Source organism: Heloderma suspectum, chromosome 1 (assembly GCF_057233095.1).
Source record: "Heloderma suspectum isolate Gila_16-S chromosome 1, 16-S_ref, whole genome shotgun sequence".
Classification (NCBI taxonomy): Eukaryota; Metazoa; Chordata; class Lepidosauria; order Squamata; family Helodermatidae; genus Heloderma; species Heloderma suspectum.
The window spans coordinates 57,865,313-57,888,810 of record NC_139458.1 but is presented as its reverse complement, the minus strand read 5'-3'; positions in this window follow the sequence as shown (position 1 = coordinate 57,888,810).

Below are 23,498 nucleotides of genomic sequence, written 5' to 3'. Positions count from 1 at the left end.
TCTTCTCATGATGTGGCCAAAGTACTTCAGTTTTGCCTTTCATATCATTCCCTCAAGTGAGCAGTCTGGCTTTATTTCCTGGAGTATGGTATCCGCATACCATAAGTCATTAAGTCTGGATACCTTAACTTTATTTCCTGGTTTGATCTTCTTGCAGTCCAAGGCACTCTCAGAATTTTCCTCCAGCACCACAGTCCAAAAGCATCTATCTTCCTTCGCTCAGCCTTCCTTATGGTCCAGCTCTCGCAGCCATAGGTTACTATGGGGAATACCGTTGCTTTAACTATGCGGACCTTTGTTGTCAGTGTGATGTCTCTGCTCTTCACTATTTTATCAAGATTTGTCATAGCTGTCCTCCCAAGAAGTAATGTCTTCTGATTTCCTGGCTGCAGTCAGCGTCTGCAGTAATCTTTGCACCTAGAAATACAAAGTCTGTCACTGCCTCCACGTTTTCTCCCTCTATTTGCCAGTTATCAATCAAGCTGGTTGCCATAATCTTGGTTTTTTTGAGGTTTAACTGCAACCCAGCTTTTGCACTTTCTTCTTTCACCTTCGTCATGAGGTTCCTCAGCTCCTCCTTGCTTTCAGCCATCAAAGTGGTATCATCTGCATATCTGAGATTGTTAATGTTTCTTCCAGCGATTTTAACTCCAGCCTTGGCTTCATCAAGCCCAGCACGTCGCATGATGTGTTCTGCATACAGGTTGAATAGGTAGGGTGAGAGTATACAGCCCTGCCTTTCCCAATCTTAAACCAGCCCTTTGTTCCATGGTCTGTTCTTACTGTTGCTACTTGGTCGTTATACAGATTCTTCAGGAGGCAGACAAGATGACTTGGTATCCCCATACCACCAAGAACTTGCCACAATTTGTGATGATCCACACAGTCAAAGGCTTTAGAATAGTCAATAAAACAGAAATAGATGTTTTTTCTGAAACTCCCTGGCTTTCTCCATTATCCAGCGGATATTGGCAATTTGATCTCTAATTCCTCTGCCTTTTCTAAACCCAGCTTGTACATCTGGCAGTTCTCGTTCCATGAATTGCTGGAGTCTACCTTGCAAGATCTTGAGCATTACCTTACTGGCATGTGAAATAAGTGCCACTGTTCAATAGTTGGAACATTCTTTAGTGCTTCCCTTTTTTGGTATGGGGATATAAGTCGATTTTTTCCAACTGTTGGCCATTCTTGTGTTTTCCAAATTTGCTGGCATATGGCATGACACCTTGACAGCATCATCTTGCAAGATTTTAAACAGCTCAGCTGGGATACCGTCATCTCCTGCTGCCTTGTTATTAGCAATGCTTCTTAAGGCCCATTCAACCTCACTCTTCAGGATGTCTGGCTCTAGCTCACTGACCACACCGTCAAATCTATCCCCAATATTATTATCCTTCCTATACAGATCTTCCGTATATTCTTGCCACCTTTTCTTGATCTCTTCTGCTTCTGTTAGGTCCTTGCCATCTTTGTTTTTGATCATATCCATTTTTGCCTGGAATTTACCTCCGATGTTTCTAATTTTCTGGAAGAGGTCTCTTGTCCTTCCTCTTCTATTATCTTCTTCCACTTCCGCGCATTGCTTGTTTAAAAATAATTCCTTATCTCTTCTGGCTAACCTCTGGACTTTTGCATTTAATTGGGCATATCTCCCCCTATCACTGTTGCCTTTTGCTTTCCTTCTTTCTTGGGCTGCTTCCAGTGTCTCAGCAGACAGCCATCTTGCCTTCTTGGTTTTCTTTTTCTTTGGGACGTTTTTTGTTGCCGCCTCCTGAACAATGTTGCGAACTTCTGTCCATAGTTCTTCCGGGACCCTATCTACTAAATCTAGTCCCTTAAACCTATTCTTCACCTCCACTGCATATTCATTAGGAATATTAGCACCCCTTTTTTTCCCCATTCCCCCTTTTTGGACACAGGCACTACTTCCCATTCACAACCATTTACCCTTTGAGAATCTGTAGCATGTTTTTCCCTTTGAGAAAATCAGAGCCGTGCTGTTTCAAGCCTTCACAGCAGTGCACTAGCTATCTACTCTCATTTTTCCTATTCACAATAGGGCAGTTTCATTCACAGAGGGGAAGGAGAGGGGGCAGCCAGTAGTGGAAGCCTGCAGCAGTGCTATTTTTGCAGTATCGCTACTGCAATATACTGAAAACTAAAGAATACCCAAAGGGGGTAGAGAGGGGGCGGCCAGTAGTGGGAGCCAGCATCAGTGGTATTTCGCAGTATCATTACTGTAACGCACTGAAAACCGAAGAATACACAGCGGGGAAAGACAGGGGGCTGCCAGTAGTGGGAGCATGGACAGGGTGGAGAACAAGCCTCTCTCATTCGCTGAACAGCATCTCTGCAGTTCATGATGTTCACTTCAGCTGGTGGGACTCCGCCCAACTCCAAAGTAAGGTGGTTTAAAGTGCTCTTGTGTGACTTGTGAAAGCTGGTTTTTAGGTGATGTATATTCCACTTTTCTTGCTTTGTGTCTATTGAGAGACCAAAGCCAATTTCATGATAATACGGATAAAAGCTGAAAATGCTTCTGCATATGTTTCCATGTAGATCTGGCCTATCTCTCTTCCTAATGTAAAATGAAGAAGTTATAAGGATGGAGTCAGTGAAAGAGTAGGTTAATCAACAATAGTTTTCAGAAAGATGAGAGGAAATATTTTGAGAGTAAGTGAAAGTTCTAAGCAGTTAACTATCAAAGCTAGCCCAGACACACTGGGAATCAAAGGAAAGAAACCTTAATTTTATCTAAGGTCAAGAGTCTTGATTAGGACATGAAAGGCTGAGGAAAGAAAGTAAACATTATCTTGAGATTATAACCTGACACTGAAACAATCCAATGTTGAAAAAAATGCTGTTCAGATATTTCTTTCACATTAAGATTTAGCTCACCTATGTGGATCTGAGAGTATAAATGGGAGGGAAATTTGGGCTCCCATTTCACTAAAGAAAAAAACTGCAGTCCTCCCGTTGTGGAGCCTTTCCGCATTTACAGTGGCTCCCAAACAAATACCACCTGACTGCTGAGAGGAGAAGCATTTAATTTGCAAGGTTCCATAGAACTCAATGAAACAGCACCATTTAGTGGCTGTTTTAATCACATAACATTCCAGCTTAAAAAGATAGTTGAATAGTTCCTGATCTTTCTGAGATGGAATAACCAGGAAATACCTCTGGATGTGCCCTGGAGGTTGACAACATCATGAAAGGGACCCACAAACTTCCATGAGGGAGCAATCTTAATAGCAGGATAAAAGCTCCGTGTGAAGGAGCCCTAAGAAGCATACATCTGTTCCTCATCTTAACTGCTGCTGCTACTACTTTATTTATTTATTTATTTATTTATTTACAGTATTTGCATACTGCTCTATATCGAAAGACCTCGGAGCAGTGAACAGCAGACAGGATAAAAAATAAAAACACCATGTTACAGTAATTTAATATTATTAAAAGAGCCAGAATTCTGATAAAACCAAGTTTGATAAACCCCGGCCAGTCACTTGAGGAAGGCTTCCTGAAATAACAATGTTTTCAGGAGGTGCTGAAAGCAACACAACATTGGTGCCTGCCTGACCTCCAAAGGCAGGGAATTCCAGAGGAAGGGGGCCACCATACTGAAGGCTGTTTTCCAGGTGGCCTACAATTAGGCCATGGGCCCATGTACCTCCTCCTCCTCTTCCTCCCCCTGAGACAAATAAACATCTTTTGTGCTAAGACACTGATTTGCTCCTTAAAATTATTTTTTAATATTTTTTTAAACATTTTAAAAATGATTTTTTTTGTCATAACTACACTTTTTAGAATTTTGCATGTTATGCTGTTATATTCTAAACCATTTAAAAATTCTGTTTAATTTTTTGAAAGTAAATTTTAAGAAAAGCTCTTTGATTTACTTTTCTTTCTTTTTTTAGTATCAGTACAATCCTGCTGAACCCTCAAAGGTTCTCTTCATGGGAAATTTTGTATTATCTTATCTGCAACCCATGGTGGTATTAAATACTGTTAGAAAAAAGGAGACTCCATAACCGTTGGCGTCTCAAGTTACATAAGAGCCCGAGTGGCAGGAAAATATAGGCGGAGCAAAAAGGGAATCATACTGACGCGTTCATGACTAACAGCTTGGTAAGCTGATAGTGACTGTTTATTGGATATTGACTTAGTGAGCCGATGTACTAACTGTTTCATTGGTTACTGGTAAGAACAATAGAAGCGATATGATATAAAAGGCTTTTGCACACGTGTCTCGGGGTCCAGACTGCTCTGCACCCGTTTTGCAAAACGTTCAATAAAATAGTGTTGGATCCACTGCTGCCTGCCTGGCATTCTTTTCTTCTAAACCGAAAGCAAGGACTTTTTATCTAACAATTTGGTGCCGTGACTCGGATCCTGCTTCGGGGCGCGTCCCCTTCACGCTGAGCCGAGGGGCCGCGGAGGAGAAGTGGCCACAGGCGGTTGTTTTACACTGCCTTCTCCTCACGACGGTGGCGGCAGAGGCACCTGGGGACCAACGCCAGAGGAAGAGGGAGACGTGATCACTCCTTTTAGGCACCGGCAGTGGATCAATAAGCAGCTGGACGCAGCTGTGGGCAGGACAGAAGAGGCTTTTGGGGTAAGTGAAACAGCTTACATTAGGGGATAAACGCGGGACGGTGGTGTGTTTGTGATTGTGTGAGACGCCTATGGGCGAAGCGAGTGGGGAGCCCCGATCTGCATTTCCTTACCCCAGAGACGGGCTAGGTCAGAGGAGGGCGAAGCGCAAGAATTGCTGATTGAAATTCCCACCGTCATGGGCGGGTCCCAATCTAAGTCTGCGAAGAAGTCCCATACGCCCTTGGAGTGCTGTTTGCGCAATTGGTCACATTTTAAGCAGGATTATGGAACTAAGATGACAAAGGATCGTCTTGTCTTTTTTTGCACCCGGGAATGGCCAATATTAGAACCCAAATGGCCACCCGAGGAGTCTTTTGACCCAACCTTGGTATCTGATGTGCGAACAATAGTAGCACAGAGGGGAAGTTGGGACCAGTTCCCTTATATTGATTCGTGGGCAACTTGTGTGCCCCTTGGCGGCAGGCCCGCTCCGTGGGTTGTTAAATGCATGTCCCTTGCCCTTCCCATGGTGGTCAAAAGGAAACCACCAAAAGAAGGACCACCCAGGGTCGTGGCCACGGCACCGGAGGACCTACTGCTTCCTCCTCCCTACGGGACAGCCGTCGCAGGGCGCTCGTTGCAACCACCACCCTCTCCTGAGGGGCCCGCCCAGCGGTTAGATGCCCCTGAGAAGGACCCCTCTCACAAAATAGTACCAGAGGACCCCACCCCTCTAGTTGAACGCCAGGACACTCTCCAAGATCGTCTATATTCCCTAGAGGAAAGATTGGAGGTCCTACAGAGAGAAGCAAAAGGGGGACCTAACTACAACCTGCGAAAGGACCCCCAACCACTGGTGAAATTCACCTTCCCCATCAGAGAAGTCCCCGAACCCTACCGCCGAAAATCCTCAAGGGAGGATGTTTGTTTATGTCCCATTCACAACATCTGATTTGTATAATTGGAAACAATTTAACCCCTCCTTTGAAGAGGATCCCGGGCCACTCCTGTCTCTGATGGAGAATGTGAGGCTTACTCACAACCCCACATGGGACGATACACAAATGCTATTGAACACCTGTTTTCTCAGCCAAAAGCCAACCATCCTTGCGGGGGCACGAGCCAAGTATAGGGAGGAAAATCCCCAGGCAACTGAGGAGGAGACGGCGGAGGTTCTGCCCACAGGGCGACCCAATTGGGGGGTGGCCACAGCGGCACATAGACGCTTACATGCTGACTATTTTCGACTCATTTTAGCAGGCATGAAGCAAGCCGCGAGAAGGGCCCCCAATTTGCAAAAAGTCCTGACTCTAAAGCAAGACAAAAACGAACCTCCTGCCGTGTTCCTCCAAAGGCTGAGGGAAGCCTTCATTAAATATACTGACATTGACTTGAATGATCCAAAAAATTTAAGGATCCTCACGACTCAGTTCGTGGGAAATAGCTGCCAGGACATCAGAAAGAAGTTGCAAAAAGTTGAAGGAGGGTTGGCAGCTGACCTAGGAGTTTTAGTTGAAGTAGCTCAAAAGGTTTATGAGAGGCGAGAAGAAGAAGAAGGAAAAGAAAAAGACAAGAGGCAGGCCAAGCTCCTTGCTGCGGTTCTTAAACCTGACAAAGAGGGAGCTAGAAAGGGGAGGAAAGGGGGAAGGAAAGGATCTCCCCTGGGGAAAGATCAATGTGCCTTTTGTAAGAAAATGGGGCACTGGAAGCGTGACTGTGAGGCTTTGAAGCAGAAAGAGAGAGGGGAAAATACGGGAGGAGCGCAAAGAGTTCTGTATGAACAGGAAAGAGATTAGGACAGACCGGGGCCCGGCCCGCTCTTAGCCGTCTGTGAGGCAAGACGGGACCCCATGGTCAAAATAAAGGTTGGGGGCCGCTCCTACAAAGCCCTTGTGGACACAGGGGCAGCCCTGTCCATCCTCCCCCTCAGTGAGCCCCCAACGGGAGGTGGAGGGTTCACCACCATAATGGGGGTCGAGGGAAGGGCAACCCAAGTGCCCCTCTCTCATCCCCTGTTCACCAAGGGTGGGAAAACACACCTAGAACATGCATTTGTCTGTACCCCCTCCTGTCCGGTGGCATTGCTAGGAAGGGACTTATTGACTAAACTCCAAATTGAGATTGCTTTTACTCCTGACGGAAGGATGGAAATACGGCTCCCTAAACAGCAGAGTAGTAACTACCAAATGGCCCTTTTGAAGGTTGCAGAAGAATCCACCCCAGAGGCCACCGAGGACTGGAGCCTAATAGAAAACAGAGTCAACTCTCTAGCTTGGGCCGGGATTGGAGGGGCCTCTCGTGCCAAGTCGGCAGCACCATACAAAATTCCCCTCAAGGAGGGAGCAAGGCCTGTTCATGTGAAACAGTATCCCCTTTCCCGCCAAGGAAAGGAGGGCCTACAACCAGTAATAACAAAGCTCCGAGAAGAAGGCCGGCTCATTGAGATAATGTCCCCCTATAACACGCCCATCATCGCTGTGCCAAAAAGGGGAGGGGGGGCAAGGGCTACCGCTTAGTGCAAGACCTCCGGCTCATTAATCAGCAGATCGAGGCCCCCCATCCTGTGGTCCCCAACCCACACACCCTCCTTGTAGGAATTCCGGAAGAGCACGCCTGGTTCACTGTCATAGACCTAAAAGACGCCTTTTTCAGCATCCCCCTCCACCCTGATTCAAGGCCTTTGTTCGCCTTTGAATGGGAAAGCCCAGAGGGGGGGTCAAAAGTTCAATTAGCATGGACAGTCATCCCTCAGGGGCTGAATCTCTCACCGGTGGTCTTTGGCCAGCAGCTCCAAAAGGATCTCGAACCCTGGGTCCAGCAGCACTCAGAGGTGCATCTCCTCCAGTACTGTGACGACCTCCTGATTTCAGCCAAGGCCAAGAATGCGTGCCTGAGTGGGACGGTTTCCCTCCTCAACTATCTAGTGGGGGGGGTATAAAGTGTCAAAAGAAAAAGTACAGTTGGCCCAACCAACTGTAAAATTCCTAGGCTACCACATAACTAAAGGGACTCGGAGCCTAGGGCAAGAAAGAGTTGAAGTCATCCGTGACACTCCTGTCCCTAAGTCCCCCCGCGAATTGAGGGCCTACCTGGGGCTGACCGGATTCTGCCGACTATGGATAGCAAACTATGGGGAGACAGCGCGGCCGCTGTATGAGGCGCTGCAGAAAGATAGACTGGATAAATGGAAATGGACTAAGGAAATGAATAAGTCTTTTCTCAGTCTTAAAGCTGCTCTTGTGTTACCACCTGCTCTAGCCATACCAAATCCCAGCCGGCCATTTAGACTTTATGTGCATGAAAATAAGGGCATAGCTTCGGGAGTGCTTTGCCAGCGAAAAGGGCCCTCTTGGAGACCAGTGGGATATTATTCCAAGGTCCTAGATGTCGTAGCACGAGGATGGCCAAGTTGCCTGAGGGCAGTAGCGGCAACGGCTCTAATCTGTACCGAAGCCGAGAAAATGACGATGGGAGGACCCATTGAAGTTTGGGTGCCGCATGGAGTGCCACAAATTTTGGGATCAGGAGGAGGAAGCAAATTTCTCAACCCAGCCCTAACATTTGTTAGGTTTACTAACAAACAAAAACCTCACTTTTAAGTCTTGCTCTAGCTTTAATATCGCCACACTACTGCCAACATTACTGGGCACAAACGGATCAGGACTCCCAGAACATGACTGCCTTGAAGTATTAGACCTAGACACCAAAGGCCGACCGGACCTTGAGGATGAACCAATAGAGGGAGCCAGAGATCTGTTTGTAGATGGATCTAGCTATATGCTGGATGGAAGGCGCTACACAGGCACGGCTGTCGTTACTCTAGAGGAGAGTGTGCGTGAGGAAAGGCTGCCTCCTCATTTCTCCGCCCAATCCACTGAACTGGTAGCCCTGACAAGAGCCCTGCAAGCCAGCAAGGGAAAGCGAGTAAATATTTATACCGATAGCAAAAATGCCTTCGCCGTTGTGCATGCTCATGGGCAACTGTGGAAAGAGAGGGGATTCCTTACAGCAAACGGATCTCCAGTGGCTAATGGCGGCCTAATAGTGGATCTTTTGGATGCCCTCCAGCTACCCTCACAAGTAGCTGTTGTCCACGTCCGAGCCCATGGGAAAGAAAAAGAGGAAAAATGGAGACAGGGAAACCAGAAGGCAGATGAGGCCGCAAAAAGAGCAGCCAGAGAGGGAATCCAAGGAACATTCCTCATTCTACCCAAAAGAAAAGAGCGCCCCACATACTCCCCTGCTGAGTTACGGATGGCACAAGAACACAGAATAAGTCCCTGCGATGACGGATGGATCCAGATGACAGATGGAAGACTGCTTCTTCCACAGACCCTGCAGAGGGTTGTTCTACAGCAAGTTCACCATTCTCTTGGACACCCTGGAGCATCAGCCATGATCGACTATTGCAAGAGGCTGTTTGTCTCCCCTGGCTTAACTGTATGCGTCCACCGACTAGCCGCAACCTGTGAAGTTTGCCAGAAAACCAACCCTCCCAGGGCACCCCCTCCTCCAAAAGGAGGGCGACCATGGGCCTACTATCCTTTCCAGAGGGCGCAGATTGATTTTGCTGAGATGCCACCATGTAGGGGTTACAGGTATTTGCTTGTAATAGTATGTCAAATGACGGGGTGGGTAGAGGCATTTCCATGTAGGAACTGCCAAGCTAAAACTGTTGTTGCTAAATTGTTACAGGAGGTGGTGCCCCGGTTCTCCCTGCCCGAAGTTATAGAGTCCGATCAGGGCTCACATTTCACCTCAGTTATTACACGGGGGCTGGCACAAGCTCTGGGAGTAGAGTGGCATTTACATTGCCCCTGGAGGCCCCAGGCAAGTGGACAGGTTGAAAGAATCAATCGGAGCCTCAAGGGGACTTTAACCAAACTCCAACGAGGGGTGAAGCTCACTTGGGTTGAGGCTCTGCCAATAGCTTTAACGAAGCTTCGAAGGATGCCAAGAAAGGACATAAAATTGTCCCCCTTCGAACTGATGTTTGGGTTCCCGCCTCGGGTACACTGCGGAAGGAGGGAGGAAGTCAAGTGGGAGGCGGGTGATCAGATGCTAAGGGATCAGTTGACTTCTCTACAGTCTGTTCTTTCACAGCTACGAGCTTATTCCGTTCCATTTCAGAGACTGCCGTTAGATGCACCTATCCATCTCTTCCAGACGGGAGACGAGGTGTTGCTGAAAAAGTGGAATAAAGAAGCTTTAAAGGAAGGGTGGGAGGGGCCTTATTTGGTGGGACCAACCAGCCACTCATGTGTAAAGCTTGTGGGTTCTAGTAAATGGACACATTGCAGCCGGATAAAGCCATTTAAGCGACCCTCGCTTCCTTCTGTCACCTGGAAAGAACAGGAGGACACGGGCAACGGTCCTTTGCTCCCTGGCACCCCTCCGGAAGCTGCCAGGGACACAGGTGAAGAAGCCATCCAGGAGCCACAATCACCTGTAATATACAAGTCACAACATCTGGGAAAAGCTCGAGTTCGAATTACAAAAAACTTGTAATATGAAGCAAGTATTGTGGGTGGTGTTGGTAATGTTAGTTAAAGAAATATTAACGTGGATGGTGATACCTCAAGGACTTGGGCTTGACAGCTTTAAGATAAAACCCCGAAATGTCACACCAACACCCCTCAGACCACTTCTGGTACAGATCCCCGAGAAAGAGAGGCGTCCCTGGAGAACCAGGTTAGGAATCCCAATAACAGAGGAAACTCATAATGTGTGGTTAGAGTGGATAAAGTATACAGCCAAGTCTTTAAATAAGTCTGACTGTTTTGTTTGTGCCACAGGGAGATCTGTAGCAAAGGTGCTGCCCTTTCCACTGGGATGGGACACTCCTTCCCTCCTCACCTGCGTGATCCGTTTGTTCCAACACCCTGATGCATGGGGAGAGGAGGAATGCCAAACCCTCAATAAATTATACCCCCCACTCAAATCAAAGGATCGTGTCAGACCTTCCACAGTCTTCCTGCAAAGAAGAAACCATACCGGATGCATACACCGAAACCTTGCAGACACAGAGGGGCGTATAGGGAACCTGACGAGTAAAGTAAGATGTGTTAATTCCACCCGCTTTAGGAATAATTCCCTTTCAATCCCACGAGCTGATCTCTGGTGGTATTGTGGTGGTCTAGAGTTGTATGAGGTATTGCCCTCCAATTGATCCGGAGCTTGTGGGTTAGTTCAGTTGGCATTCCCCTTTTCAATTGCATACCATCCAGCAGAGAAGACTGGCCAACCCTGGCAGAAACTATCAGTAACCCCTTTTGATGATCAAATATATATTGACTCCATAGGAGTACCAAGGGGAGTGCCAGACGAGTTCAAAGGAAGAAATCAAATTTCTGCACGATTTGAATCTACCTTGTTTTGGTGGGTGACCATTAACAAAAATGTAGATTGGATCAATTACGTTTATTATAATCAACAGAGGTTTATAAACTATACTCGAGATGCTGTAAAAGGATTGGCTGAGCAGCTAGATGCCACCAGCCAAATGGCTTGGGAAAATCGGCGTGTTCTTGATATGATGTTAGCAGAAAAAGGAGGGGTTTGTGTCATGCTAGGTGGACGGTGTTGCACCTTCATCCCTAACAACACTGCCCCAGATGGCACGGTAACAAGGGCTTTGCAGGGCCTCACCGCCTTGTCTGAAGAATTAGCCGAGAATTCAGGGATTAACAACCCCGTGACTGCCTGGTTAGAGAGATGGTTTGGAAAATGGAAACACCTAGCAGCCTCAATCCTTATTTCGCTTGTAGTGATGATAGGAGTTTTAGTGTTATTTGGTTGTTGCATTATCCCCTGCGCTAGAGGCTTATCCCAGCGGTTAATTGAAACCGCTCTGTCAAAACAGATGCTCTTGCTTTATTGTGCTGATAAAGAAACTCCGTTTTAAATGCTTTAAGACGTGAATAAAGACTTAAAGGAGGGAATTGTTAGAAAAAAGGAGACTCCATAACCGTTGGCGTCTCAAGTTACATAAGAACCCGAGTGGCGGGAAAATATAGGCGGAGCAAAAAGGGAATCATACTGACGCGCTCATGACTAACAGCTTGGTAAGCTGATAGTGACTGTTTATTGGATATTGACTTAGTGAGCCAATGTACTAACTGTTTCATTGGTTACTGGTAAGAACAATAGAAGCAATATGATATAAAGGGCTTTTGCACACGTGTCTCGGGGTCCAGACTGCTCTGCACCCGTTTTGCAAAACGTTCAATAAAATAGTGTTGGATCCACTGCTGCCTGCCTGGCATTCTTTTCTTCTAAACTGAAAGCAAGGACTTTTTATCTAACAATACCATGTCTCCTTTTGAGGCCAAAGAGAGCATTCTGTGCCACGTAAGCAGTAAACACATTCTACAGTCTCACATATTAGGCTTGCTTACAATTTAGCCTCCATGTTCTACACTTTCCCTTGGTCTTTCAGTCCCAATCCTCTTCCTGTGCAGGTGGGGGAATACTAAACCTCAGGCCACTACAGGGGCAGTGGCTACTGTTTGCACAATGGCCCTTTGCTTTCCCTATATGCTTTCATGAGTTAGGAGAACACTCTGCTCCCATCCATCGGGAGGGATCACTTTTGTTCACACACCCTGCTCTCACAAGGCATGAGCATTTCTACATCTGACATCCAGCATCTCGAGGGGATAAGCACACCTATTTAAGATGACAGTGCCCTCAACCTGGTCAGGAACTACACTACAGCTCCTTCTGGGCACCACACTTAAGAAAGATGCAGACAAACTGGAGAGGGTTCAGAGGAGGGCAACAAAGATGATCAGGGGACCGGAAACAAAGCCCTATGAAGAGAGACTGAAAGAACTGGGCATGTTTAGTCTTGAGAAGAGAAGACTGAGGGGAGATATGATAGCACTCTTCAAGTACTTGAAAGGTTGTCACAGAGAAGAAGGCCAGGATCTCTTCTTTATCATCCCAGAGTGCAGGACACGGAATGGGCTCAAGTTACAGGAAGCCAGATTCCAGCTGAATATCAGGAAAAACTTCCTGACTGTAAGAGCAATACGACAATGGAACCAATTACCTGGGGAGGTGGTGGGCTCTCCCACACTGGAGGCCTTCAAGACGAGGCTGGACAGCCATTTGTCAGGGATGCTCTGACTTGGATTCCTGCATTGAGCAGGGGGTTGGACTCAATGGCCTTGTAGGCCCCTCCCAACCCTACTATTCTATGATTCTATGATTCCATGTGTCACACGTCACCATGCTGGTATTTATACAAAATGGATTTATTGCTGTGGTGGCACATGCTAATGAATTCAGCGCAGTATCCGCCATGTTTATAGCATGATCAAGTGTCACACACAAATACAATTGAAAGATAAATAGGAGGAGTTTCCTTTTTCTTTCTGATTTTACAGACAGCATGCACACCTTCAATGGCGCATAGCAACGGAGTTTTAAAATTAGCTTGTATGGTAATTCAGAGCTCCACTGCTTCATAGAATCATAGAACAGTAGGGTTGGAAGGGGCCTACAAGGCCATCGAGTCCAACCCCCTTCTCAATGCAGGAATCCAATATCCAGTTCATATATGTGCAGTCAAAAGTAGCCACAAACAAAAAATCACAGAGGAGGAGAAGGATGTAGGCAGGGTTGCCACTGGCGAGGAACATCCGCTCATCCCCACTGCTCTCTTCCTTTCTCACTCACTCCTGCATGGCATCACCCAGCAAAACAGGCCCTTGGCGCTGCCGTCCCCCCACCCCCCCACCCAACTCCCATGTCTGGCCTCCTCCTCCTCCTTTTGTTCACTGCTGTTTCCTGATGGCAGCCATTAGAGGCTGTTCTAGGGTGGCAACAGCAAGTGAGGAAGGAAGAGGGCAGTGGGGGTGAGGATTTCCCCACAAATCCCATTAAAACCAGTGTAAGGAAAGAGCAGGGAGTGAAAGGAGGAGGAGAACGATGGGAGTGGGGAAAGCTTTAAAGCTTTATGAGTTACCATACCGCTAGGTTGGAATACACATGTCTTTGTAGTGCATAGAGCCTCGTGTGGCGCAGAGTGGTAGGCGGCAGTATTGCAACCGAAACTCTCCCCACGACCTGAGTTCGATCCCAGTGGAAGCTGGGTCCCAGGTAGCTGACTCAGGTCGACTCAGCCCTCCATCCTTCCGAGGTCGGTAAAATTGCTGGGGGAAAGGTAGTCACGACTGGGGAAGGCAATGGCAAACCACCCCGCTATAGTCTGCCATGAAAATGCCAGCGTAATGCAGGTGTCCCTCTAGGAGTCAGCAATGACTTGGTGCTTGCACAGGAGGAACCTTTCCTTTCCTTGTAGCGCATAGAAACTGCAAGCACTAGTAAAGCCATCTTAAAAGTAATTTGAAAAACAACAGAACATTGAGGGGGAAATAGTGTAAGGAGGATGGTTCGGGTGTGCGTTGTGTGATGCACAAGGAGGAGAGCATCCAAAGTAAATTTTTACCACTCTTATGACCTGTGGGTGATTTACACACACTTGCTAGCTACCACATTACAGTTCAGTTTTGAGACCTTGGCTGGATTACATCAACATGGAAACACCTGATAGAGCTAGGGGGAAAAAATGGACAAAAGAGTATAAGATAAGATTGGAGAAATATCTTTTCCAGTCACCAGTAGATTGACACAGGAGACAATTTTTTGCTGAAAAAAATCTGCAGACTTTTTCTCTAGTAAGTATGAACTTATATGGTATTAGTTAATAGACGGGTTTTATATGTTTTTTATACGAATGTTATATATGCCTAAGTCCCTGTGGTAATTTGTATTTCAGTAATGTTTTAATTATGTGTGTTGTCCCATTCGTAAATTTTGTTACCATTAATGTTACAGCCCCCTGAAGAAGGCCGAAAAAGGCGGAAATACGTTGGGCTTCCTACAATAAAGTTATTTTTGCATCCTGAGAAGCTGTTTCTCTTCTTTGTGATGCACCAGTGAACCAGGCATTACAATGCCAGTAAAAAAAAAAAAAAAAACACCTTCCTGTAGATCAGCCTCTGGCCTCTTTGGATTCAGTGTGGCAACCTACCAGGCCTTCCCATTTAGCAATATGGGATTAGCCAGTCACCCATTAAGGGTCTGAATTGGTCACTATTGGCAGGTAGTGTGGGCATGTAAGGTGATAAGGCCACCCTGGTGGGCACACTGAGGCATCTAGGGGGGCAAAGGGGTGCTGTCCCCACGTACCTTTCATTGCCAGCTGGCTCAAGAGGATGTGGGAATAGATGAACCACAGGGGTGGGGTGGAGAGGTCAGCCCTGCCCCCCTCAGCTCGCCTTTAATACAGTCAGGGCCAGAAATATTGGAACAAGGATAACTGTTTTGGCAGTTGGCCTCTGTACACCACCACATTGAAGTTGAAAGGAAACACACCCAGATCGGAGCAAAGTCAGGACTTTCAGCTGTAATTCAAGGGGTTTGACAAAAGTGGGGCACTAACCATTCAGGAAGGACAGCCAGTGGCATACACACACACACCCATCATTGGTGGCTCATAAGTAATGGAACAAATGGTTGACAAGCAGCTGCATGGCCAGGTGTGGCCTGTTTCCTGGGTACCCCATGACCAATCAAGCGGATAAAAGGCCTGGAGGTGGTTCTGAGTGTTACATTTGCATTTGGTAGCTGTTCACTGGAACTCCCAACATGAGGTCCACAGAAGTGTCCATGCGAGTGAAGGAGGCCATCCTTAGGCTGAGGAAACAAAATAAACCCATCAGAGAGATAGCAAAAACAGTGGGAGTGTGGCCAACACAACAGTCTGAAACATCCTGAAAAAGAAGGCATTAACTGGCAAGCTCAGCAACAGCAAAAGGCCTGGAAGACCACAAAAGACAACTAAAGTGGATGACCTCAGAATTCTGCTCATGGTGAAGAGGAACCCTTTCACAACATCTAGCCAGGTCAAGAATGCTCTTGAGGAGGTAGGCATGTCATTGTCAACATCTCCAGTCAAGAGACAGCTTTATGAATGTAAATACAGAGGCTTCACAACAAGGTGCAAACCACTGGTAACGCTCAAGAACAGAAAGGCCAGATTAGCCTCTGCCAGCAAACACCTAAAAAGCCTGCCCAGTTCTGGAATAAGATTCTTTGGACTGATGAAACCAAGATTACCTTGTACCAGAATGATGGGAAGACAAAAGTATGGTGAAGGAAAGGAACAGCTCATGATCCAAAGCATACCACATTGTCTGTCAAACATGGTGGAGGCAGTGTTATGGCATGGGCATGTATGGCTGCCAATGGAACCGGGTCACTGGTGTTGATTGATGACCTGACTGCTGATAAAAGCAGCAGGATGAATTCTGAAGTGTATAGGGCTATACTTTCTGCTCAGATTCAGCCGAATGCCGCCAAACTGATAGGACGCCGCTTCATATTGCAGATGGCGAATGACACAAAACATACAGCAAAAGCTACCCAGGAGTTTCTCAAAGCAAAGAAGTGGGATGTTCTTCAATGGCCAAGTCAGTCACCTGATCTCCACCCAATAGAGCATGCTTTTCACTTACTGAAGACAAGACTGAAGGCAGAAAGACCCACAAACAAGCAGCAGCTGAAGGCAGCTGCAGTAAAGGCCTGGCAAAGCATCTTGAGGGAGGAAACTCAGCATTTGGTCATGTCCATGGGTTCCAGACTTCAGGCAGTCATTGACTGCAAAGGATTTTCATCCAGGTATTAAAGGCGATCCTTAAGTTTGAAATGATGTTGTTCCATTACTTATGAGCCACCAATGATTGGGGGGGGAGGTGCCACTGGCTGTACTTCCTGAATGGTTACTGCCCCACTTTTGTCACACCCCTTGAATTACAGCTGAAAGTCCTGACTTCGCTCCCATCTGGGTGTGTTTCCTTTCAACTTCAATGTGGTGGTGTACAGGGGCCAACTGCCAAAACAGTTATCCTTGTTCCAATATTTCTGGCCCTGACTGTATAAGTGCATTGAAAGGCAGAGATCAGCAAGCTGGCTGAACTGGTGCCTTGATCCTGTGAAGTGTTGCCCCAATGGGGAAGACAGTTGACAAGTCTCCTCGAGTAATAGGGTCCCCACACCCAAGTGACACATGTTTACGTTGAAATCAATGCTCACTGCAAATCCTTGCTAGCTAATGATATTGTGGCTCTTGCATCCAGTGACTGTCTTGTGTCTGCATTCAGGTGGTGGCGGCGGGGGGAGAGGCACAATGGCATTCATTAGTAGTAGTGATGGGCTGTAAAGGGCTTGGACAAGATGGGTAGATGGAGGGTGCAGAGAGGGGACAAGACTGGGATGAGATGGCCATTGATGCAAGTGTCTGTTTCATCATGAACTGGATAGATCTATTCACAAGTCAGTAAGTGAAATGAGGAGCTGAATAAATCCCACCTTTATGACAAGGCCAGGAATAGGGTTAGCTTCAGCAACATGTTCCCTCTGTTTAAAATCAATTAATTAAATCTTTAGAATGTACAAGCAGAGCACAGCAAGTCTGATGTTCTGATTTACTTGAATAGTTACACTTGCCCGTTTTACCTTTAGTCAAAAATGCACAAGATCATAGAATCATAGAATAGAATAGTAGGGTTGGAAGGGGCCTACAAGGCCATCGAGTCCAACCCCCTGCTCAATGCAGGAATCCAAGTCAGAGCATCCCTGACAGATGACTGTCCAGCCTCGTCTTGAACGCCTCCAGTGTGGGAGAGCCCACCACCTCCCCAGGGAATTGGTTCCATTGTCGTATTGCTCTAACAGTCAGGAAGTTTCTCCTGATGTTCAGCCGGAATCTGGCTTTCATTATTCCGTGTCCTGCACTCTGGGATGAAGATTATAGCTTCCTGCAGAGGGAGAGGACTGGGGATGAAAACCCAAGAGAAAGTCTGGGTGCATGGAGGCTAAGATGTAAGTCAGCACATAGCTTCAGCTATGAGGTGGTATGGAAAAATAATAAATGAATTTTATTATGTTATATATAATATAATAAATGAATGAATGGATGGATGGATGGATGGATGGATGAATATGCAAGGCCACAGAACATGTACAAAATTTCATTACAATGTCTCAGTGTTCAGTGGAGCTATTGTGTTACATAAATGACAACAATTAACAAAAAACTGGCAAATTTAAAAACAACAGCTTAGAAATGGAATGTTTACGGAGCTGGTAGTTAAAGCAAGGTTTTCAAGTTGCACAAGTTATTATTCATTTATTTCTGATTTTTAAATGGTTTAGGCTGCAATCCTATACCTATAATATTAGGAGTTATTCTGGACAGTCTGCCTGAATATATGTTTCTAGCCTGGTCAGTTGTAATGTGTTCATGTGAATATAAGAACATAAGAAGAGCCCTGCTGGATCAGCCCAAGGGTCTATCCAGCATTCTGTTCACACAGTAGCCAACCAGCTGTCAACCAGGAACCCACAAGCAGGGCATGAGTGCAACAGCACCCTCCCACCCATGTTCCCCAGCAACTAGTGTACATAGGCTAACTGCCTCTGGTACTGGAGGTAGCATATAGCCATCAAGACTAGAAGCCATTAATAGCCTTTTCCTCCAGCAATTGGTCCAACCCCCTTTTAAAGCCATCCAAATTGGTGGCCATCACTACATCCTGTGGTAGCGAATTCCATAGTTTAACTATGCACTGTGTGAAGAAGTACCTCCTTTTATCTATCCTGAATCTCCCACCAATCAGTTTCATGGGATGACCTCAGGTTGTAGTATTTTGAGAGAGGGAGAAAAGTGTCTCCCCCGCCACATTCTCCACACCATGCATAATTGTGTAGACCTCTATCATGTCTCCCCTTACCCTCCTTTTTTCCAGGCTAAACAATCCCAGCTGTTGTAACCTTCTCTCATGGGGGAGATGTGTGTGTTTGTAAGGCAATTAATTGAAACATGTCCATGACCGGGGGCCAAACTGAGCCCACTGGAGCCCCTGTCCATGGCTATGCTTCCTCCCCCTGGCCCCACCCCTTTTTGCCCAATCACCAATTGTTTGGTGGTTTCCCAGCTTTTGTGCAGCTTATTCGCCACTCTAAAAGGTTGAGATGCCTCTCCCAAGGCTTAGTTACTGGCAGAAAGGGATTTTAACTAAACTATGCTGATATTTTGGCTCCATCCTTTTGCCTTTCAGCCCTACCCACCACTGGAATGCAGCCCCCAAGAGCGTCTCCAAAACGGAATTCAGCTCTCAGGCTGAAAGAGGTTCAACACCCCTGCTATACACACTTGCCTGGGAGAAAGGGCTTCTTCACACAGGGCTTTCATCCTGCTATTGAGGTCGCTCGCTCATGGAAGTTTGCGGGGCCTTTAGATGACTTCATCAACCTCCAGGGCATCTCCTGAACTAAACGACTTTTATTCCATTTTTAAATAGATTGGAGATAATGAGTTATCAAATTACCCCACTTGTGTTCCACTTGAGTTCCCTCCATGAAAAAGGAGACGCTCCAAGAAGAGGAGCTGAATCAATTAAACATATAGAGGGCTCAGATAAGAAAGAGGCTCAGAGAAGGGGGAGCGCATGTAAAGGGAATCCATTGTGATCCTGCATTTAATACAGAAGCAGAAAGACTCGCTTTAAATGCAAGATTTTAGGCTGGTGTAGAGATACTCAAAGTCTCATTGAACTAGGTGGAACTTACTTCTTACATGCATAGAATGGCACCGTTAATCCTCTCATGCCTGCATTCTAAAATAATACTGTCCTCTTACTTGCATCACAGATTGATAAATCCTTTCCTCCCCCCCCCCATTGCCAAACAATGTTTCTAAAACCATGAAGTGCAATAGAATATGTTGAAAACTATTAACTCGACTCCCTCATTCATTTCAACCTGCAATAAATGAAAGTGGCATCCAACCAATGGCTGGTAAATGAAGGAGAATGGTTGTTTCTCATTGGGAGGGAGGGTCTCAGTTGATTTTGCTGACTGGAAAGTAATGTCTGAAAAAGTCATTATAATCTGCTAGCTCATGACATAGCTGTAAATATACTGATAGGTAGATAATGAGGTCATGGTCATGTTCCAGTTTACTGGCTTTAAAAAACACGACAACTGACCAAGTTAGAAACTTATTTTCTGGCAGTTCATTTCTCCAGAATGAATCTTAATATATTGACCTGACTTGGATTCCTGCATTGAGCAGGGAGTTGGACTCGATGGCCTTGTAGGCCCCTTCTAACCCTACTATTCTATGATTCTATGACCTAAGACTGAAAAGAGGGGCTTTTTTTCCTCGTGTTCATTATTGTTCTTGTTTTTAAATATAGTGTCCTTTTCTCCCTGTGAGACATGCTTCAACATCTGAAAACTCCTTTCATGTATTTCTAGAAGTTATCTCCCACCCAAAAGGGCAAAGATCTCATGCAAATATGCAGTGAGTCATCTGTGTGCTACCTTGGCTGTTTACGTGCTTTCAGTTTCAATACAAGTTTCTGAAAACACTTTCAAGACTTTTTAGGCTGTTGCCTTTGCCCTCCTTCATCTGGCTGACAGGCTTCTCTTTATTTTAGTCTCCTCTGTTTACTGGGTTGAGAAACGCCTTTTAATCCTGCAGTAGACTCTGCCGTATCGTGACTGGCTGGCATTTCCAGACTTCCCACAGTTTGGTGGTCTGTTTTATTATGCAGAGTGGGAAGTAACCTCTGGGCCATTTTGACTGAGCAATACAGATATGCCTTATGCAGGCATATTTAAGGCCAACCCAAAAATGATCAGAGCCATATGGAAGTTCAGTTAAAAAAAAAGGTAAAAGGTAAAGGTGTCCCCAACCAGTCGTGTCCGACTCTAGGGTGTGGTGCTCATCTCCATTTCTAAGCCGAAGAGCCAGCGCTGTCCGAAGATGCTTCCGTGGTCATGTGGCTGGCATGACTGAACACCGAGGTGCACGGAACGCTGTTACCTTTCCCGCCGAGGCGGTACCTATTTATCTACTCGCAATTTCTTGCTTTTGAACTGCTAGATTGGCAGAAGCTGGGACTGAAGACGGGAGCTCACTCTGTCACGCAGCACTCGGGTCTCGAACTGCTGTCCTGCCGACCTTCCGGTCTGCAATTCAGCGTCTTAACCACTAAGCCACTGCGGCCCCCTGGAAGTTCAGTTTGTTGTTGTTGTTGTTCAGTCGTTCAGTCATGTCTGACTCTTTGTGACCCCGTGGACCATAGCACGCCAGGCCTTCCTGTCCTGCGCTCTCTCCCGGAGTGTGCTCAAGTCCATATTCATTGCATCGGTGATGCTATCTAGCCATCTCATCCTCTGCCGTCCCCTTCTCCTTTTGCCTTCAGTCTTTCCCAGCATCAGGGTCTTTTCCCCAAATAGAGTAAATATCGAAAACTCTTCTTTTTTTCAGTGCATGGCAATAAAAGTGGTACTCATCCAAGCAGATACAAAGTAAGGGCATTTCTGCTTCCAGATTCTTTGCAGGATTAAGATCAGCTCCTTTACACATGCTTTTTTCCAGGTGTCTGGGCCCTTTCTCTGCCTTTCTATATGTTCCATTATACAACCACTAGATAGTGCTGTGGTAAAGCAGAATTGCACAATTACACACCAGACTCTCATTCTGCCGTTTCTAAATTATACCAGGCTTTTCTCATTAGGAAAATCATGATAATGGTTGCAAAGCATGGGAGAGGCCCTGGAGGATGACAATGTTGTGTAAAGGACCTGCAAACTACCATGAGAGAGCAATCACGAGCACACAATAAAAGCCTTGGGTAGAAAGGCTCTAGGTGAATTTTTAAATGCTTTTTTTTAAAAAAAGCTTATTGCACAATCCTGCATGCTTGTTTACTCAGAATTAAGTCCCACTGTATCTGATGGGACTTGTTCTCATTGGACTGCAATCCTATACATACTATTCTGGGAGTAAGCTGCTCTGAACATACGGGACTTACTTCTAAGTAAACATGCATAGGCTTGCATTGTCTTTTGTCGTATTTATATTCCGTTTTTCCATCAAGGAGGGTCAAAGCAGATTTCACTCATTAAAACTATATATGCACGATAACAACCCAAAATGTAACACCGTAGGTAACAATTCCAACAATTTTTTAAAAACTTCAACAATTTTGTCATAATTAGACAGATTAGCTAACAGAATATTTATTTATTTATTTTTATACCACCCAATAGCTGAAGCTCTAGGAATTCAAGGAAGTAGAATGTTTACCCCATTTGAAAGGAGCAAAATTCATGACAATAATGTGCCTTACAAATTCTGTCTGTCTGTCTGTCTCCTGGAAAAATTGCATACTCCCACATGTACTGAAATTAGTCTCTTAAAGATATTGACTTAGACTCCTTCTATTCAAAGGAAGGTTGGTGATCCAGTGGAGGCTGCTGCTCACAGAAGAGGGAGGAGGTGATTTCCACTGACTCTAACCAACACAGCCAAATGTGAGGAATGATGGGAGTTGTTTTTTATTTTTTATTTGTTTTATTTATTACATTTATATCCCACCTTTCTTCCATCATGGAACTCAAGGTGTCTACATGTGGTTCCCAGGTTGTCTCCCCTCCAAGCACTGACCAGACCCAGACCTGCTGTGCTTCAGCAAGGTGTCTGCTTCATATGCCTTCAGACCATGCCCTGGGAGTTGTAGGCCAAAACATTTGGAGGGCCACAAGTTGGCCATCCCTGAAATAGAGGACACCTACAAATACAGGACTATCCTCTGACAGCCATCAAATAAAGGCCTGTCCTCTGTAAAATAGAACACATAGCTACTCTAAACAGAAGTATCATTCATCACTACCATGCCACTCTCAATTGGATCTGATAAGTTTACAAAGGGTTGGGCTTATTCTGGGGTAAATATTACTCCATGAAAACAATGCTTGTGGTACTTTATTCAGTGGACTTGTTTAAGCTTTATGAAACTTGTAAAAAGTTGATTATAGAAGAGGACAGCCTGAGATGGAAGGGGAAAAAACCCTGAGAGGAAATTACTTGGACTGAATTTAATGGTTTTGAGATCTGAAGCTGTGAATACATTTGAAGCACAGTAGGATTCATCTGTATAAATGTTTGGTTTATTTAGTCTCTTAATTTCATGTGAAATCAAAGTAGACATTAGTGGGTGAGGTTGGCAATTGTAAATGTACTTGCCCATGAGCATGCTAATACAACTGACCATTTAATATTTACAAATATAATAACTGTGGAAAGGACGTGTTTCATTTCAGAGGGAACTTGTACTAGCTAAGGGATCCACAGTTTGCGTGTTCCATCTTCAAAGAGACACATTTTGATATCTCCCAATTAGACTTTTTGTATGTGCATGAGAACTTACTAAAATTTTGACAATGGCATTTAAACTCATTATGAGATCCTCCTGACATTTCAGAAATCAATACACTTGATTCAGATAGCTGGAAAGCATTTCAAATACGATGCTTTTTCAGCAAGACAGAGAACACCCACCCTACCACGAAAACATTGATTTAAGAGCTACAATGTGCAGTGGATTAATCAGATTAATGGATTTTTAAGTGTTGCTTAATTAAAAAATGTTCCCCCAATTTATTGGGCAACCCATTTTTGAATAAATGTTAATTATTTTTAGTATAAGTATTTATAAAGAATTCAAATGAGAGCTGCCATCCTAAATGAGTCGTTCCTGCTTCCCCCACATACAGGATGAAATAAATCATGGACAGAGCAATCCTGTGGCCTTTAGACAGCATCTGAGAGGCCACAGGATATTTCAGATTCCCAGATCCGAGGTTGGAGACAGCACTCCGACCTCAGAGGGGAGAATCCACACTCCAACACCCCTCCCCTTCCGTCTCTCAGCCAGTGCAGAAAGAACCACACTTCCTGCTCTCCAAGGTCAGGAACTCAACCTCAGTGGACAAGGGGAGGGGGTATTTTGGTGGGTGGGGAGGGGAGGAGACAGAAG